General features: G+C 43.1%; 1 protein-coding gene across 2 annotated transcripts in view; it reads right to left on the minus strand.

The window, feature by feature from the left end:
• The window catches only part of PTPN14 (protein tyrosine phosphatase non-receptor type 14), a 118,264-nt gene extending 98,681 nt beyond the window's left edge, over window positions 1–19,583 (minus strand). Inside the window, exon 1 of one of the 2 annotated variants that reach the window (XM_048057472.2) lies at window positions 19,349–19,583. The gene's annotated coding sequence lies outside the window, so the exon portion shown is untranslated. Of the gene's footprint in view, window positions 1–9,347; window positions 9,416–19,348 lie in introns of those variants that run through there. The other variant, XM_013174022.3, reaches the window with a different exon arrangement.
• Window positions 19,584–20,800: the final 1,217 nt, after the last annotated feature.

Consider the following 20,800-nt stretch of genomic DNA (forward strand, 5'->3'; position numbering starts at 1 on the left):
ACTATCAGGCAGTGGCAACACAGGCTGAGGAGAGGAGGTGGCACATCAGGCCTCTTTGGCAATGCCCAAAGCTAAGTGCTGCAGGATTACAACCACGATCACGTTCTGGAATGATTCCTTATTTACAACAGTAGTTTGAGACTTATTAGGTGATACTCTGTTCTCTCTCAACAGAAAATATAGCTAAACGAAACTTTAAGAACAACCTCTGCTTTTTCCTACTTCATAGAATAGGTCAACACGTCTTCAAACCCTGGCCTGTGTTCCCAACACAAATGTGTTACAGAACATCTCTCACCACGACTTATGCTCACATCTTACCTATGCAGCATCTGTGCCAGGGAACTGAACTTTTCTTTGTCTTGCTCAGCATGTGGATTTTAAGAAAAATGTTGGCTCAACGTTTGCATTTTGCTCTTACCATCAGAGCCAGGATGCAGGCTTCAGTCAAAAGACTGTGGAAGCTCCTCAACAGGTAAGTCACTTCACTAGATGGGAATCAACCAGAAAACAACCGGCTGTAGCAATTCTCCTTCAGTCATTAACAACAGAAATGAATTAACAACATTAAAAAAGTGCATTAAAAACGTCAGAAATAGTTGCTTATAAACAAGCAATGCATGCTTACTGCACAAGCCAATTCTTGTGGAAGATTTTTTTGCAGCCATCATTTATACTATAGTAAGGTCTGTAAACTATGGGTGTTTGCACTTCCAGCTACCTTCAGAAATAGCGTTCCACACTTCAGATATATTTGGCCTTAATCGACTGGGCTAATCAGTTAGCTATCATTCAATCACACATTCTTGGAGGGTGACTCACCAGATGTCAGGTGGTTTAACATGCATGCTCCTCCAGTAACCAGCTAGCTGCTGACATTGTTTTTCCCCCAGCTCCAGAGTACCGTGCACAAATGATCACAGCAGTGGAAAGCTTGTGTCAGAGGATTAATATCATTAGTTATCACGGTTAGGAATAACACCATTAGGAGAGATCTGCAATGGCATAACTCCTCCTGTAACAACCATGGGCTAAGTTACAGGTTGTCTCTGTAAAGAAAACAATTAAGGGAATGGAATCTCCTAGATGATTTGAAAATCCCTGTTTTCTGGTAATGCTCTTTTTGCCTATTTTTCAGCCAGCACAACATAGGCATCATATTTTTTTTTAAATATAACTTCAGTGGCGCTACCTATTTGAAGCTACTATCATTTTAATTTGGCAAGTTTCAAAGGAGGACTAACACATACACCGCCTTCTTATTGTCCCCCACTACTGCCAGGCATCAATATATTCAGCACTTGCATAGCATCTGGTTTGCAAGATGTGGCAGCCTTCAACTTCAGGCATTCCTTTCAGCATTACACTAAAGGGAAATTGACTTGATCCCCAACTTGGTCCAGATGGTAACTCAGAGTTGTCTCGCTCCTCCTTTCTACATAGCTGCCACTGTTGTACCAGAGGAGCAAGCAAACAGGCTTTCAAAGCAAGCCATCAGCACCGGAGGCGAGCTATCCAAGGAAGTTCCTAACGTCTAAATTCTCTAATAAGCACTGACAGGGGAGTTTTTGTAAATAAAAACTATTTCTCCAGTGTGTCAGATGACAGCTTTGAAGCTTCATGCAGCTGCTGGGCTGGTAGCACCAGGCAATGGATTTCCTCCGAATTCTTTTGAGTGCTGATGCTTAAAATCACAACAAAAGCCTGGATGGTTGGCTTGGGCTGGAGAGCCCGGTCCCACAGCTGGCAGAACACCGCACTGAAAACACTTTTAGGAGCAACGAAAGGAGGCAAGAAGAGCAATCCTCTGGAAGTTAATACTGAAGGAAAGATGACTCCCGTTATTAAAGCGTGTTGTGCAATGCCTCGTGACCAGCAGTCCCTTTCCTGTCTCACCAACTCAAAACAATAAAGACAAAAACCACACAATCTCTGTAGGCACATTTAACTACAAAAGGCACAGCAGCACTGAGAATCAATGCACAAAGGAAAAACAGGGGGTAAGCCATTCCCCCTGAAAACATACTATGAGAACGAGGGAGAACACCGCTAGTTTCGCCCATTTTTGCAGTGCTTGCTGTCTCCGGCAATGCTGCCATTAAAACACTGTGCAGGCCAAACAAGCCAGAGCCTTTCCTCTGGCTACTTTGCTTAAGCAATAACAAAGCAATTCATCATGTAACCAAACAAATAAAACACTTTTTTGATCCTTCAGCAGGAAAAAGCATGTGTAGATGCAGACGCACAGAGAGCCAACAATAACTGAAAGCACTGCAGACTTAAGCCACGCTTTATGTACCCAAAAATTTACATGTGAATTATAAGGGTATCCTTGACCTTCTGCAAAATAAAGCCAACTTTTCCGTATACGTTTCTGTACAATCCAGATAATTTAGTACAGATATGCAGATTTTACAAACAGGTGCAATTTTTAGTAGTTTAATAAAGTGAGAGAAGAAATGCCAATACACGCCTCAGTCTCTACAATGTAATCCAAGTAACTTGCACTGAATTTTCATCTAGTCTGGACAGCTGTCAGAAATCCCGTCATGCAGCTCCTAAATCAGGTTTGAAATGAAACAGGGGAGTGATTTGGGATGGAAGCACTTTAAGGAAAGAGTTAATGAGCACAACGTGACTAATACCTAACACTGGGAGTACTTCTTCTACCATGGTGATGGAGCACTTGGGGGAGAGACAGGAGTATTATTATTAACCCACTATTACAGATGAACCAACAGAGAGAGAAAAGGGACAGAAAGAAGTACTCAAAGTTTCTTAATAACCCCAACCAACCAGAGGAACCGACAGTTCTCAAGGCTTTACAGAATTCCTTTCTCTAATCCAAGCTGGAAGTGAAACCGTCCTGGAAGTGCAGAAAAAAACTCTGTAGAGAAAGTGGCTGTATCAGTATGATTAAGGAAATCCTCTTCCTCCAGACTGGCTTCCCCACCATGATGCTGCAAATTCAACTAACCACATTCAGTCTGAGCACTTGACAGCTATACATGCTCCTGGAGCTCTTTCAGTTAGTAAATGTAACACTGACCTTAAGCAACCAAGGAATGAGAGTCACCACTCCATGAAATGCTGCAAAAATAAATCCCAATGGATGAAAAATTAAAGTCACCTACCCTGCACAATTATCAGACCCAAACATCTAATTTGGAAAACAGCAAGTTCCTCAAACAAGGCTAAAGGTCTTCAATATATAGGAGCTATGAAAACAGACTGTCAGAGAAACAAAGCCAATTTCCATAACTATTTACTACAGACCTACATATCTATCTATATGTATATTCCAGTACCTGTCCACTGTTTTTGAAAGATGTGTTTTCCTTTCATCCAAGCACTAAATAAGCAATTTTCAAGTAAATCATACATCACAAATACTACACGGGTTTGGTTTTTTTTTTGTGCTCTAAACCTCCAACAGAATATATTTACTCAATGTATTTTAATTAAATACACTAAGTTAACACTGTTTCCACACTAGCACCCGATAAAAAGAACTCCCCTGTGAATGTCACAAATATTTCTTTACATTACACCTCAGCATCAAAATGTTTTGCCTGGACTTGCTGCAGTTAACACCTTGCTGACCATAGAAATCAAAGCAGAAACACTTAAAATGCCTTTTCTTTGGTTTGTTAAGATTCAGTTTATACAAAGCTTAATCTGGAGAACACAAAGACTGCTAATTTTCCTTCACAGTCTGAATCCCCACTCCTATTTGGTGCTGTTGTGATTGAGGCCAGTTCTGTCTGCATTACCAGCAACTGCTCTGCCTCACTTCAAAATTACTAAACGTAACCTAGGGATTTCTGGATGTGGCAGCAGAGGGAAATTAAACCACTCCGGAGCCACCTTCAGAACCATCTACTGACCTCCCCTGGTCGTGGTGCAAGGATCACTGCTTGCTCTCCCCTCTCCTCTGCCAGCTGCACAGCTCTGTATCGCTTCTTTAACTTCATTGGTCTGAACAGCTCCAAGTATAACCCCAAGTCCCTCGTTTGTACGTATGCTGCTGTACCATATGCACAGCAACAACACAAAGCATTGCTGGAGTAGAAAAATAAATGACACTGGCTCAGACAGGCTTAGAATGTGGAAGTTGGCTTAAGAGAGCTATAACTGGATCTTGACTGTATCTCTTTGAAGCCTCCAATAACTAAAATTAATTTCTAGTTTTTAAATGCCATGCTCACACTGTAAATCCAAAGAGCAGAGGTAATTGGGAAAAGTAGCTTTAGACAGAAACCTCACCTCTGGTGAAAAAGCAGCATGATGTGGCAAAGGGGCAAAGAAATTACTCTAAAAGATAAGCTTTTTAAGGATCTCGTCTACCTGGACATGTAAAATTCACATTCAAATTATGTATTTCTGAAAACCAAATCCGTGAATTTCCCTGAAGGTATTTTTGGAAGATAGCATTGAAATCCTTCAAGACGACAGTCCACAACAGAACCTCCTTCATTGGTGTTACCCAAACACGTTTTGTTACACGGTACAAACTGCTGGACCCTCGATGCAAGTTACCAGTACGAGCACCAAAGCCAAATACTGATCCGGGCTAATAACTTGCAACAACTGAATCGTATGACTGCTGTTACACCTAGCAGAAACCTGCAACACCGATGTGCTCCAAAGGTCCGACCCTGACTGAGGAATGCTCTCTCACAGCAGAACACACAAGCGCTCTCTATTTCCATGTGCACATGCAGTAAAGACAAGGTCTTAAACCCATCGTGGTGTCTGGTTTCATAACATATGCCCTTCCTTATCAAATGTCATTTGTATTGCCATGCCTGCATCTGTCTGCACAGATGTCATCCCATGTAATGAAGCATATGGCTTAAGCTGACATTGTTTGCAAACAGGAAGAGCTTTTGGCAAGCGGGATTTAACATAAAGCATTCTGCAGGCTGCCTCTCTTAACCCATCTTTGGTTGGCTCCTCTGCTCAGCTAGGACTGGTAGGCTACTTTCAGAGAGGGCAAAGAGCCAACCTAACAGATGGGCAGAAGTAAAGTCATGCCAAAGAACCAGAATGTGCATCTAATTTGATAATTAGAGGCTGAATTTCCCCTTAGAAATATTGCAGTTACAGCGCACACCAAGTTTCCAAGCTTAAGGGCAAAAGAATATGCTTCAGCCTATCCAGTTGTGGGTTAACTATGAAAACGCCAACAGAAAAAAAAAAAGCCATGAAAGAGGGTGGGGACCAACCATGGGCTCCAATCATTCAGGATCAGTATTCTTCAAGGAGAAATGAAATAGAGAGAAGGGGAAGAAAGAAACAGTAAGATTAAGCCTTTACCCTGAAATAGCTCTCCACAAGGGACACCTGAAAATCTTGGCCAAAACAGCTCTGTGGCCTTGCTGAAAATAATTTATGCTGAACAGAGATAAAAGCAAGGAACTGATGGCCACTTTACAAAGCATTAAACACAGCTTTCCTGTCCACAAGGAATAGCCAAGCCAATAGCTAGTAAAAGGCAAAGGACAGAGTGTTTACGGCTCAGTGGAAATCAAACATAAAAATGTACACACGTACTTGGAACCATCGACAATTACTGCCTTGGTTTTGATATACAGTGAGACAGAGTTGTGGCTACTGAAAAAAGTTAACAGTGCAGGAGAGAAAGCTGAGGACCCATCTGAAATTCTGCTTCTAACATTTGACAAGTTTTCATGCAATAATAGAGTGGTCCCTTAACCATTCTAAAAAGCTCTGTTAAAGCAGGCTCTTCTCCTCCCCAGGTGTCTTTTTCCCTTCCCCACCTTTCTCAAGCCACTTTCTTCAGCAGGGTGAATGCCAAGAGCCATGCAAGCCACAGTTTGGAAATAACATTGCTCTAATTCATTCTCCTCTTTCCACTCTTAAAGTGACTCTTTACAGATTTACATTCACATTGACGCTGGATGGAAATTAGTTCTCCAGCTCTCATTCACATCTTCAGAGCAGAAGAACTAGCCACAGATCTAAAATAATTTAAAAGCAATAGCTGCTACACGGCTAAAATCACATGCACTGCTTTTGAGACCTCCACTGAGACATCTTCCTCTGAACAAATTTGTCAATGAAACTTCCTTTGTTCACCTGTCAAATTCTGGCGAGCTACTTCCCGAGTATAGCATGAGACTTAATTGGGCTTTTGTTTAATTACTATCAAGACAATGATGCTCAAATGAAGAGCATAACATCGGCAACTGAGTGAAAGCAATCAATTAGGGTGCCCTTGAAGCTGGCTTTTAAGTGAAAGAAAGAAGCTACTCGTCCTGTGGCCACAGGCAAAAAATTAAAAATATAAATCTGTCACTTGCTAAAATAATACATGGTTCTAAGAGGCAAATAAATTAAATGACAGGAAGTGCAAAGGAGAAGCATCATTATGAAATAAGATCGAGATTTTACACCCTAGTGCAGCTGCCACAGCAGAATTAAGTTAGTGGATTAACATGAATGCTCATGACAAACTGGTGCAAACTCTCCTGTTTAACTCTGCCACAGGTGTCATATTCAGAAAGAGCCTAAATGATTTAATAAATGAATCAATGACTTCACACAGAAAGAAATAGAAGTCATGGAAAATTTCAGGTAATAATTAGTTTCTGGATTCGCGGCATTCTATCTGGCATCCCAAAAAAATGGAATATGAAAAAAAAGAAAAATCTGAAGACTAGGTCCTGAAAACTCCCAAGCTCAGTACTATATTTAAATATTAAAAACACAGAAGGAGCTAATACACGTTAGATAGCGGTAACACACGAGTTGATGTGAAATCCTTAGAGAAACGTCAACTGGCAAGGCAGCAGCTGCATTTGCCAAACCAAACAACTTTAACCAGGGGGGTAAAACCTAAATACAAGCCTAAGGACCTCCACATTCACATGTTACTTCACTCTTTACTTACACCGAGAGCTGCAAATTCACCAACGTTATAGGCAAATACACACCCTGACAAGCAACTAGCATCTATTATTAGAAATGGCCTTACAGACATACAGAGGTCCATTAGAAATCAAGATCATCTCATCTCCAAAGTTATCCTGGAAAGAAAAAGAATGTATTTGGAACATACCTGAAGAATGGACCCAGAGTCTGCCACAGCATCAAAGGAAACCCTTGCCAAAGCATCAAGAAAAGCCCTTTACTAACAGCACTTTTAGACAGAAAATGAGACTTACCCATAAGGGACAGGCAAACGGCTAAGCAGAATACACACCAATGACAAAATGTCTGCCCGTGGTCTAAAGAAAGCGAAACATCCCAGAGGAGATCCCACCACACTATTATGAAAAGTCCACTCTGCTTTTTGCTTTAAAGCCTCCTTTTGCTTTGATAAGTAAGCAACTGCATCTGAAATCCAGCACAGTTATACTCAGTGTCCAGAGTTTGCAAGCTTAACAGTATGAGATTATGCTAAAACGTATATATTTCAAGATTAGAAGAGTTCAGCCAGCTTCTTATTTTGTTCCTCACCTGCAGGGAGATGCTAAAAGATGAAAATATGGAATCAAAAAATTCTCACCTTTTGAAGTCAGGTTTGCTGCTTTCAAAGTAACTAACAAAAATCTCCTACTTGTTTTATTAACAGAAGCCAGAAGGTCTCCAAAGTGCCACCCTAGATTTGAGCCAAACATGACACCATGCACGTCAGATACTTATTTTTTCAGCCAAAGTTCACAGACAAAGGGTTATCAATCAAACAAAAGCACTTTCCCCACAAAATGCCAAGAAAAGTAACAGAGTGGCTGCTTAGAGCAAGTAAACAACACAGTTCACACGATTTGTATTGTCGAACCAGAGCTATCACACAGGTGAGTTTATCCTTCTTCCCGATAAGCAGACATCTAACAAACTGAAAACAAACCACCAAAATAACCACACCTTGATACAATATGTTGAAGACCTGCTCTCTTTTGCCTCCTGAGAACTGAAGTCATCAGGCTCTGGCACAGTGAAGGACGTTGCTCTTGCAGCACATACACCACACATAAAAAAAATAATTTAGAAGTAGCACTTCACAGAGCAGGAATAAACAGCTATACAGCTAAACAGGCCGTCTAGCTTTTTGCACAAATTATCAAAGAGCACTAGTTCTAGACAGAAGTCGTATTATTTTTCTCAGCCTGCATGTTATTACAATAGCACATGCCATTAAACAAAAAATCTGAGAAAGCATCAGTTAGGAAGTTATTTTAGAGAGAGTAAAGAAGGTGGAGAGGAAAAAAAAAACTCAACCTGAAAATATATAATTAAAGTGAAACCTTCATTACAGAAATATTATACCGGTGCCTTCTGAAAGAGATTGTAAAAATAATGGAAAAAACCCAGTGAGACAGGAAGCTTAAACACAGCTAATCTAATGATGCCTTTCATAACACAGGAAGCAAGCACACTACCAAAGAGATGACAAAACCAGAGATTATTTGAGGTGTTTACTTATTCCCAGACCTAGCTAAAAAGCATGCAAAAGGAACTCATGTTAAGCACATCAATCTAACTGCTCAAGCTTTTTGTTTTAAATCCTAGCAATTGACTTTGTAAGTAATGAACCTCTAGGTTTAATGTAACAGCGCTTGACTTTACAACAAGTGCCAAGAGTTACTGACTTGCTTTCATGTGCTTACCTTTGGAAATGCAATTTCCTCTTATAACTGGATATCCTGATCCTGCAGACCTCTGCTCATGCCAATGTTCTGGTTTGGTCAGCCGGGCTGCTGGTCGTGCTGGCAGCAGTGGGGCCAATAAGCACCGGTCAGAGGCTTTGGGATGCCATGCTCACCAGCTGGGCTTCCTGCTTGGGGCTTATCATGATGCCACCTACCCAGACGTGTCAGAAGTATGAGGTACTAAATACATTTACTACAGTCTTGAATAACTGAATTGCAGTTTTCCCCTCTCCTAGAATATAACATAAGGATGAGATGCGTGCTGCACTGCCAGTATGTGCATACACAACTGTAATGCTTTGCCTTCCGTACACAAAAAGGAGTCTGGATTGCACTGGCTTCTCTTGCATAAGACTCCGAGCCACTTTTATCCAATTATGCCACTCCACAACTATCTCCAGGAAAAGATCTGAATTTAAACTAACCAAGTCTCAGTAACTATGCCTTATGGCCTACCTGGTGAGAGGAAATAAAACACAGTTATCATCACGATCCTGGCAGGACAAGGAGAGAACAATCAGTGTTCAGTCCTACCAGACACAGCAATCGGGCGTCCTTTTGTTTTTAATTTCCTTTGACCTTACAGTTTGTCCTTGTAAAGTTCTCTCTGTTGGCAAGCTAACGCATCTATGTTTAAATAAACTCGGTACACAAACTGCTTCCACGTACTTGATAATGTCTTCTGTGCACACTTCCACCGGCTTCTCAGAGCTACCACTCACTGCCATGGTCCTTCCGTCAAGAAGGGATGGAAGTACACCAACTACTGAAAATATAACACGGGAGACTTAACACACATCCTCCAAAGAAAATACTTGCAGACAAATACCGCAGTTGATTTCAACTTTTCAAATTCTCCAACATACAGAGCGACCATGTCATGCACACATTTTTAACTCCTGATACACCAAAACTGCAGAAAGAGAGTTTAGATAGTTTATGGACAAGTCGAGGCATCGCTTTTCCAATGCCAAATGCAACAACAGGTATGGAGATAGGCAGCACACGATGCAATCACACATGGCCTGCAATAAACCCGAACGCATTTGGGAAGCTACAGATTAATGGTTTTCACTGGCTGACAGAACTACAGTTTCTGAGTCATGTTATAAATCTTCCTGTATTTCCCTACCATGAAGGGGTAAGAGATATTGTGTTTAAAACAAAATAAAACAAAAAAGCTTCAATCTCTCTTCAATCTCTTTTCCTAACAGGTGAAGGTTTGCTACATAAAGACTTCAAACATCAGCCCTTGACGACATTATTCGGAACAGATTCTTTGCTGTTTGGCGCTTTGCACAGTCCCTTACACTGCAGTGAGCACTTGACATCCAGCACTGTCGGTTTGTTAGGCTGGTCAAATTCCTTTAGCTTTGACCTCTGCACACGAAGATAGCCATGCATGCCAGCAAAATAACGTAGTTATCCAAGGGCAGGGTGCTGCACCTGGGTCAGGGCAATCCCAGCCATGAGCACAGGCTGGGAGAAGAACTCATTGAGAGCATTCTGTGACTCTACGATCACAAAGCCACAGCACTGTACATTTTTTCTCACAGACTTAAATCTTTCATCAAATGCTCCAGTGGACAGTCTAGCATTATTTTAAGATTGTCCCCACAGCAAAGTACTTAGTATTCTTGAGAAATTAATATAATAAATCATATGGCTCACTATCAGGAAGTTTTTCCTGGTAAACAGTCTAGATTATGTCTTAATCTCATACGATCATTCTATTACCAAAGAAGAGTCTTTTTCAACACTGAAGCTTTAAATATTATTTTATTTTAATTCCCCTATTTTAACTTCTCTTAAAGGCACTCAACAAAATTAAGACACGTTACATTCTCAAAACTGTGGCCACAGCGCTCTCAGGCTGTGGTGAGCAGCCTTTTCAAGACGACCATCCCCCACCCCATTTTTCCATTCTAAGAAACTACCTGAATAATTGAGGGTTTCCTTTGCTGTCACTGTCACAGCCTTCCTTGCTCTGTTTGACTGAAACATACAACATGAAGAGACTAGGAAGTATATTTGTTCTGCTTCCATCCAAGGCTAAAAAAAAAAACACATCATAAGTCAACACTAATGTAAGCATAAAGAAAGCAAAATTCAGAGGAATTTAACAGTGGACAGTGTTTTCTGAAGTAAGCTGAATACCCCGTTCATATAACAATTTATTTGCATGGAACTTACTGTATGAAGTAAGCTCAGGCAAGCTCAGAGTCTTGCCACTCACGAATATTTCAATGTAGTACTCTGGAGGGGGTGGAAAGAAGTGCAAAATTTCGCAGCACCATGCAGAGAGTTAGCAGTACTTGTCAATTACACTAAACACATAAGGCTAACATGAAAGTACAGCTCCGTCTGAACAAACTTGTATTGTAACACTAGGTGTAAATACTTAAGTAGGAAAGAAACCTTACATAGCATCAACAGAAGCTGACACTGCTGACTTAACGTAGTGAAATGCCTAACTGTTTCCTAAGCATACCCAGCCCTTTTTAGACGTTTTGACAGATTAATTAGTACATGGGTAACAAGCTTCATACCTAAGTCAGGTTCTAGGAAAACTGTAAGAATATATCAATCTCTTTGTATAAACCCATTTGTGCATCAGAAGAAATAACTGGGACATCATTAGGCAAGGTTTCATGTCTTCTGAAAGCAAACCCTACCCAGACGAACCATTTACCCTTTCAGCGGTGAAGAGCTGCACACAAACATCCCCTACAAAAGCAAGGAGTTGTTCCATGAGCAATGGTTTTAGGCTGCTACACCAGCAACAGAGACCAAAAAGCAAGACCAAGAAGCGCAAAACTCGCATATCACAGGTAGAGAGGCTCTCCTGCTCCAAGCTGCTACGTTCTCCTTTGAGGCACCTCCTGCCTTTCTAGCCCCAGGGAAACGCTCATCACTTCAGAAGGTCAGGTTCCGTGGTGCAATCAGTAATTCTCTTTTTAAAAAAACAGTCTCCTAATTATCGAGTTTTAAATTTGCAGGAAATGTGTATTCCTAAATCTGCTGATTTAAATGCCCATTTATGACAATTTACCAATGAAATACAGAAACAAGGTAAAAATCTAAGAAATGAACCAGCTACAGAGGATGGCAAGCTATGACCAAGGAAACCAAAATCCTGAGATACGTGCTGGCTCCCCCAACACACCATTTGTCTATTGAAGCACACCATTTTTTCTCCTCTTCAGGTAATAATTCAAGGCACATATTATGTCTTTTGCCATTTGTAACATGCCTGGCATATTCTATAACGCAGGAAGAAATTTTAAAATGTTAATTCTTAGTTGAAATCTAACTCTTCATATACAGTATTGTATACAAACACTTTTCTCTAGATAACATCAAGTAGTACGAAACATTAAAACACATTAAAAAACTAAGATATGTACCAGACAAAGTTGACTTTGCACACGAAATGGTAGTTTTTATTTTCTGCTTGTCAGAAAGAAAGGTAATTTACAAAAAAGAGAAACCACTTGCAATGAACATATGTAATACGTGGGTGCTGAATGCTAACCTGTCTCAACAATGCTATCCTGCAATACTTCAGTTCTTTTTCTTTTTTTTTTTTTTTTCCTCTCCAGTTCGTAAATTTCAAACTATGCACAAATGCATTTTAGGGCACCAAGCTACCCAGGGAAACATGGACACAGGGAAGAAAACTTGCAAGACAACTCTGTCACTGCTCTTCTCTGTTCTCAGAAAGAACCACAACAAAGTGGGAAGCAGCAGCACATAAGTATCAATACTGTGATTTAGCCTTCTCTGCTATCACAGATTCCCACAACAGTCTTGGCAAAGTTGCAAGGAATCACAGGACCTACACTCAAATATGTCTACACGAGACGTTTATTTTGTAAGCAGAAACTTGCCCTGTCTACTCTCCAGTTTAAAACTACCAGAGCTCTGAAGCTCTGCTAATATTTCTGTCTACCAGCAAAAGACTGCATCAGCCATCCCCTTAAGTTAGCAGCCAACTTCTTTCCTGGTAAAGTGACCAAAGCATTTTTCTAAACAGACTGAATCTTCACAACACTATGAAGAATACAGACAGACATCCATCCAACCTTGTAGCTCTAACTCCCTTTAAAGTATGCCACCCGAGAAAGAAAGAAAAATAATAATAATAGTTACTATCATTTCAGATGCCCACTTTCCAGGACCTTTGAAATAAACTCTTATCAGCTGCTCATCTGAATTCTTCCTCCTGTGGCAGTTCTGCTCAAACCAAGCATTTTGGAAAACTCTGAAGGGAGAATGCAGATTTTCTCAGAAATCTCTCTTTTATAAATTTGGGGCAGGACTTTCAAGGCCTGCTCCCACTGAAGCATCAGAAAATTTGCTGAACTTCAACATATGACAAGTTAGGCCAGTGAATGTACTACTCTTCTTTCTTCTCTCCCTCCATCCTGGTGAACAACAGGCCCAAAGGTTTGTGTAGAAATTCCTTTACACATTGCCACACCTTTAAAGGATCTGAGGGAAGCGCTGCATATCGCATATGCAGAAATTGCGGGGTTTCCACTATAAGTGGGATACAGTTTTGCACCAAAAGAATAAATGAAAGCACTGAGGGAAGGAGTCCTGATGAAAATGCCATGTAGTGGTATATATCAAACACGGGATGAGGCTCCTGTGAGTTGAATCTCTGATGGGCAAAGCCCCCTGATTTTGCCCAGGCTTGTCCAAAAGCCTAGCTCAATTATCATCATCAATAAAAAAGCTAAAGGCATTTTATCTACAAGGTAGTGAATGCCTCCTCTCAAAAGAGGGAGTTCCATGATAAGAGCTAATCTAAAAAACCCGAGGAATGCAAACTATTTTCTCAGTTGTAAAAACACGACAGAATTGCACAAACGCAAGTTAAAGCAACTACTGGTAACCTCACACTTCTCCTACATGGCCAACTGAGCCTGGGTGAAGGCCCGACCAGTGTCCACTGGGTAGCTATGCCTTGAACTGATGGAGTCCCAAAGGAGGACAGAGGACATCACTTTGTTGTACCTTCACAAGCTATTTCCATTCGCCTTGTTTTCCAGGTTCAGAAAGGCAGCACAAGGCCATCATCAAAGCAGCTTGGGCCATTTCAATGGGGAAGTCAGAAAATCAGTTCATAATATTTTGTAGAGAGCTGCCAGACAGCCAGCAAGGCAGCTCATTCTGGTTGCTCAGGTCACCTAAAAGTTGCAGAAAACCATGGGTTTTATCCTTCAAGTTACAGTGTAGTTTTCTGAAATTTCTGTAGACAAAACTTACCCGTGTTACACCACACAGACACTAATCTGCCTGCATGAGTGTTGATTTTTAGATGGGTCACACTGCCTGTTACTAAATTTTTTCCCACTTTCTCTTCTGCAAGAGTAACATTTGCAGCCTATAGATGTGCAAGAATTCCATGGCAGTCGGTACACTACCATTTGACAATAGTTTCTTTGAAAGACCCACTCACTGAGTTACACAAGACCTAGCTACCTTCCAAAACTGGTCCCAGTGTTTGTCACAGTCAGACAGATGACTATCGTTCAGTTGAAGAATTTAGAAATATTTGCAATAAGTACACAAATTAGAAAGTCTTCTTTGTCCATTAAAGCACATACTAGAAATCGCTGATCATCATATAACTGAATTGACTAGTAACTAATACCAGTGCTCCTCAAATGAAGCCTGACTGCCTTTTCTGTTCTTCCCTAAAACAGCCCCAGCCACAGCAGAGCATGCCTCAACTCATTAAAACATCACCATGCTTCATTTCTGTGACAGATTTTAAGTCCCAAACAAACTTTCTGTGAAGCCTGATCATATACAAAAGCACAGTATTTCAATTCCACCTGCACTGCCATTAACTAGAACCACCACAGTGGAGCACAGAAATCCTTACGGTGGGCCAGATCACCAGCCCGCTACCCTGTTCCTAGCAGCAGCTTACCCTACGTCTCCAGAAGACATAAGAAACATCACACCAGACACTTGTAGCATGATCTGTCCTAAGGGAAATTTCTTAATCCCTGTCAGATAATGGTTGATTTATGCCCTGGAGCACCACAGTTAACATCCCTTCAGCTGTAGCTGTAGCTGTTCCTCCCATCCCTACAAACAGTTCATTTTTCTTTTTTAGTCCTACTAGGCTGTTGGTTTATATGTTCTCCTTCAACAATAAGTATTACCATTATTTGTATTAAAAAAATAATGATTTACCTGTATTATATATGCTGCCTTTCAAACTCCACCCTATACCTAGTCAATGCACTGTACCAAAGGGTAATTATCACTTATTAATATCAAATATTTATTTTGCACATATATATCCTACCTCCTGTATGTGATACCATTGACACAAAGCTACACTCATATTTTCAGTTCAACTTCATATGAATATTTTTCAATCTCTTTTCTTTGATAGGAGATCATGAATTCAGTATTCCAGCTGAATTTGAACACTGGTTTAATAATCTCCTTTGCGTTATTAACACAGCATTTCACAACAACTGCGGTCGTTTTTTTCTGCCTAATGCTAAGCATTAAGGAGGTGCACAGGTTCAAATAAAATACTGTTGAAGTCTTTCTCCCCACCTTAATATATAGTTAATTTACAATCCAGTAACATGAACAAGTAACTTGATTATTACCTCCAACATGCATATTCTTGAATTTATCAACATCATCTGCTGTGCTTCCCTTTTACCCAGCTTTCTTGGATTCCCTTTCCAGTCTTCTTCAATCTTGCCTAATCCAAATACTTTTGCATCATTAGCAAGTTTTGGCACACCATCATTCATCTAGTTTATTAGATCACCAACATACACGTTCACCACCCTCTTTTCAGAGAGTTGTTTCTACATCACATGGTAATTTAAGGTTTACTGACAAAAAAAAAAAAAAAAAGAAAAGGTATTCTTAGTCATAAAGGAGATCGTTTCAGCTAGGTACCGGTGAAATAAACAGGAAAAGTACATTCTTTGAGAACTAGTTGCAACTTCAAAAAGTCTTGCATGGTGTTGAGCAAAGCTTGGTATCTAAACTCCTTACATTAGCAAAACACAAGAATGCCCCACACTACAAAACATCACATCGGGGTTGTAAGACAGTGTTTTCTCCTGGATATCACCCCTTCAACATTACATCTTCTCCCTCAAGAAAAATCCTTTGTTTAGAAATCCTTCTCAGTATCAGTTAAATTCATGCTTAATTAATACTAAGTTTGTAGTCTCTTAGGTTGTATCTTCCTAGTTTTTTTGAGAAGCTGTTCATTTATAGTTGATTATAACATGTACAACTGCTTGTTATGAAAGCAATGATAGCAGAAAACGTATTTTAAAACAAATATACATGCTTCTTTCACATACTTTGTGCTGCATCATAGTCTTGCACCCTTAATTCCAGGTGGCTCTTCTAGCATTGATTAAGTCTGACCTTGAGAAACGCTTTGAAGAGCATTCTTGAAGCCTTATTTACTTTCCTCTGCATCTAAAGCCAAAAATACCAATCAATATTGCTCAGAAGACACTGCATTTGCATAGTCACATTACTTTCATTTGACCACCATCTCATTTTGGTAGTTCCCTAAGACTAGGTTAAATTCCATGATGGTATGCACTGAAAGTTGAAGATAAATTAAGTGCTCCTAATCCTTGATCCTTCACACAAAGCCATCCTCGAATTCACAAAATGTTTTTAAAATGTTCAATTATATGTTAGCAAATAAAAAACAGCAACAGATTTAGTGGCAATCATACTAATCAATTCAAAAGAAAAATTTCTCAACCATGCTGCCTTAAAAGTATTGTTTTTATTGATTCCTTTATTTCTTACATACCAAAGCACAAGCTATGAATAAGCAGATTAAAATTACCTAAAGGTTTACATAAACCTTTAGAGGTACAAGCAGAAGAAAAGGATGATGGGTATAGGCTTAACAAGGAAAGCCCAATCTGATTTTTATGTAAAAATTAATAACTTCAATAACCATTTTGACAAGTTCTTCTTATTTATGAAAAGCTGTACCTTGTTACATCTTTTGGCTTTAAAAATTTCAACAAGCACCAATGTTGTGTTCTGGTTGCTTATCATTACAAAACCATTGGATGGGTTCACAGAAGAATAAGTAAGTTCTCTGTGAAGAATGGGCTGTCAAACCAAATGCCACCAAGAGACAGGAAAGAAAAAAAAAAAAAGAAAACAAGCATCCTGATAATGTGCACAAACCAAAAGTAAAGATGTATTATAAACCTGTCTAAATCAACTTCCACTATTTCATGAAAGGGATGAAGACTGAGTCAACAAAAGTCCCATCAAGCACCTAACATCAACTTTCCAACACTTGAACATTCAACTCAGTCCTTTCAGACTCCAGAGTCCTCCCCACTCCTCTTGCCAAAAGAAAGAGGACAGGGGAAGAGCTCCTGCTCCAAGGCCTATTCCAACATTTGTGAGGAGCCTCATCCCAGCAGAGCATGCGAGATGTCATCTCGTACATCACCTCGTCAGCTGCAAGCTCACTGCACACAAACCAGAAGGGTGTGCAGGAGCCCTGAGCAGAAGCTGGGCACCCTGCAGGACAGACTGCACTCGCTTTTCAGACAAAATTTCAGAGGATTTTGTGCAGATTCCTCGCAGGAGGAGCAACATCTACAGTGGCACAGCGTGTTACCAATCTGCTCTTCTGGAATTCCACAGAGGACAACAGGCCAAGGCGCGCTGCGCTCGTGGTGGACTTGGACATGAAAAAGACTTTTACGGCACCTGCTCTGCATAAAAATTAAGCCTTTATCAAAGTCTCCTTGTAATTGAGCTGGATACACATACACAAATATATGACATACTAAATATTATAGCCTAGCTCCTGCAAAGACTTGCATACATGTTTATCATTACATATATAAAAGAAATTCCACAGTTTCAAAAGCTGTATTTGTGAAGATGAATTTAAGCACATGGGTGAGTCTTTGCAGGACTAAGACCTATAAACCACTGAGCAGCAACATCTCCTGAGAACTCAGCACGATTTGCACATCACCAGCAGTTTATAACCCCCCCTCAGCTGGCTAACCCTTGGAACAGGGAAGGACTTGCTTCCAGCTGAGGAGCCGCTGTTAAAGTTCACTTCTCGCACCGCACATGCCTATGCTAAAATCAAATCCGAATTAAAATGAGCTACTTGACTAACATTTAATCAAACACAGCCTCATTGGATACGAGAGGAAAGAGCATGATGAGCAGGCCCTTTGGCTGTAGTGGTACCAAGCAAACAGAGAAAAAGCAAACAGCACAGTTACCAGAAGTATGTAGGTAACTTTTTTTTTTCTTTTTTAATAATAAATATTTCATTCAAGATTGGAGGAGCCACCGGTGGCCAAGACAATTTTCTAAGCGTGCAAGAGCAGATTTATTTCATAGAAAGCCATTCCGTGCCTACGCTGTGATAACTGACTCACAGGCTTCTGCTGGACAAGAATGACCAGGAGAGCAGTCAGGCATTAGTGTTAACACTGATTGCTAATTAACCCCCACGAACAACACCGCTCCTATTACAGAAGCATATAAAAGGCCTGCTTAAAACTGTTTGTCCAAAGCAGACACAAAACCTCAATTTGCTCACAGATCAGCCCCGCAGCCCTCCCCCTGGCCTTGGTCTGCACCACTGCATCCTCCGAGACCGCACGCTGCCAGTCCTGCTTTCAAGCTTGTCATACATGAATGCCACGGTGGAAAGGCTCTGCCAGAGATTTTGGGGACCGCCTGTTAGCTGGCGGGCCGTTCTTTGAGCCCTAAGTTTCGCAGAGCTCCCAACTTCTGTATCACGACCCATTAGATACACACAAGTGCCCTCTGCCTGTAAGCAGCTCTGGCACAGCCTCCCGAAGAAACCAAGAGGAGTTGAAGAAAGCCCTGCCAACAGCAGAACGGGGCCTACAGCTTACTTACATTCCTGTAACATCAACACACGCTTTATGCTGTGCCCCGTAATGAGGGCTGGATGTCAGACACGGACCCCCAAGGGGAAGCACGAGGGCTGTGTCACCTGCGTGCCACGACACCCCTGGACGGACGAGTGGCCCCATCAGGGCTGTCTCCCCCAAGAAAAACCCCTCGTGATACAGAGGTTGGCAGGCGGCAGCCTCTGATAGGGGGGAACCATTTTAGAGGCATATTCCCCAAACTCCGAGGGGCTCCACCACCTAACAGCATTTCTAGAAATAACCCAAGCCAGCAGTGATTATCTACAGAGAGTTTTAGCGGGGAAAAAAAAAAAATAAAGAAGCAGCTTCAGGTAGAAGTATGCCTTCCAACTACGGCACCAGGCTAGGTGCCAAAACCCCCAGAAAACTTTCTGGGCGACAGCACGTTGAACCGCAGCCCTGCCGGCCGCCGCTTGCTCGCACCCCGCTGCGGGCACAGCCGGCTGGAGGGACGGATGCTCGCCACGGCGGCCGGACACAAAAAAAAAGGGGGGGCTGAAAGCGCCCGGACCGTGCTCCGGGACCCCCCGAGCAACAAAGGCCGCGGCGGGGCGGCGAGGGGGGAGCGGCGGGCACAGCGCACCGCCGGGCGCCCCCCGGCCGAGCCCGGCTGCGTTGGTCGCTGCCCCCCGAGCCCTGCCGCCGAGCCGGGCCGCTCCCGAGGCGGTGCTGAGCCCCGAGCCCTCGGCTCCTTACCTGCTGGGCGGCTCCGGCTCCGCGGCTGCGGGCGGGGAGCAGCGGCGGGGCCGCTCCCCGGGGCGCTGGGGAGGGAGAGCCGCTCCCGCCGCCCCGGCCCGGCCACGGCGGGGAACTTCGGCGGGGCGGCGGCGCCCGGAGCTCCTGCTGCCGCCCGCGGGGTGCGGGACGGAGGGAGGCGGGCAGGGAGGCAGGGAAGGAGGTAGGGAAGGAGGGAAGGAGGCAGGCGGCAGGGCGGGGACGGGCGGCCCGCGGGGGCGAGCCGGAGGCGGCGGGGCCGGGGCCGGGGCGGCGCGGTGCGGGGAGTCACGGCGCAGGAATGCCAGGAATGTGGGGCGGCCGCTGAGACGTCGGGGACACGACTTGGGATTTCTTTTTTTTTTAAAAAAAATACTCTCCCCCCCCCTCCCTTTAGGAAAGAGGAGGGCTGAAGCCCCCCCGGAGGAGGGAAGAGGAGGGAGGAAGAGGAGGGCGCACGCCGCTGCCAATGGGGGCGGCTGCCCCGAGCAGCCCTCCCCGGGCGCGGACAGCGCTGAGGGTTTGGGGCCGGCCCGCGCCGCCTCCCCGCCCCTTCTCCGCCTCCCCGGGCCGGCAGGGACCGGCCGGGACGGGCTCTCGAAGCTCCTGTGCCCCCCCGGGCAGCTGGCTGCCCATCTCCGGCAGCCTCGCCTTGGGCACACGGCGGCTGCTCCCCGCCGAGCCCCCCTCGCCTGTGGCTCCCCGCAGGGCAGGGAGAGGGCTGCGGGAGAGGGGCCGCTGTGGGGTCATCGTGCCGTGCTGGGGAGCGGGGTGGGTAAAACACGGTGCTGCTTTGAAGCAGGAAGGGTGCCCGGTGCTTGGCAGACACGGGCATGGCCTCCCGGAGTGGGCATCGCCTCCCAAAGCGGGTATGGCCTCCTGACACAGGCACGGCCTCCCACCGTGATCAAGAGTTCCCAACACGGTCAAGGCTTCCCAACGCCTGCTTCGAGAGAGCACGCCAAGGGGCAGAGCACACGGGGCTAGGGAAGCAAGCAGTGCCCTCACGAAGGTTGGGGCTACCTGGAGGCGTTGAATGGAGTGCAGTGGGCTTGAGCAGTGTGATTATTGGAAACAATGCGCACACGCTCTTGCCTGTCATCGCTGGTGGCCAATTTGCAATTATTTTTGTGTTACATTACATTTACGTAAAATTGTTCATGTACCTGAAAGCGTATAGGAATACTGTTACCAGCCGGCACCTGTAGAAGTGTCAAATGGAGGCACGCTAAAACTGTGACGACAGAACTTGAAAACTTTTACAAATGTGAAATCTATGAAAAATAGCGATAAATGAGGAGTGATGCTCCCTCTGAGTTGCTGTGTATTTCTGCTACTTGTACACATAAGCAATATGTGAGCAGATTCATTGGAGTCCGGCTCACTCAGATTAATAATGGTAAGAGGATCAGGAGCTGAAAGAGGGAGAAATAG

This window comes from Anser cygnoides, chromosome 3, assembly GCF_040182565.1.
Source record: "Anser cygnoides isolate HZ-2024a breed goose chromosome 3, Taihu_goose_T2T_genome, whole genome shotgun sequence".
NCBI lineage: Eukaryota > Metazoa > Chordata > Aves > Anseriformes > Anatidae > Anser > Anser cygnoides.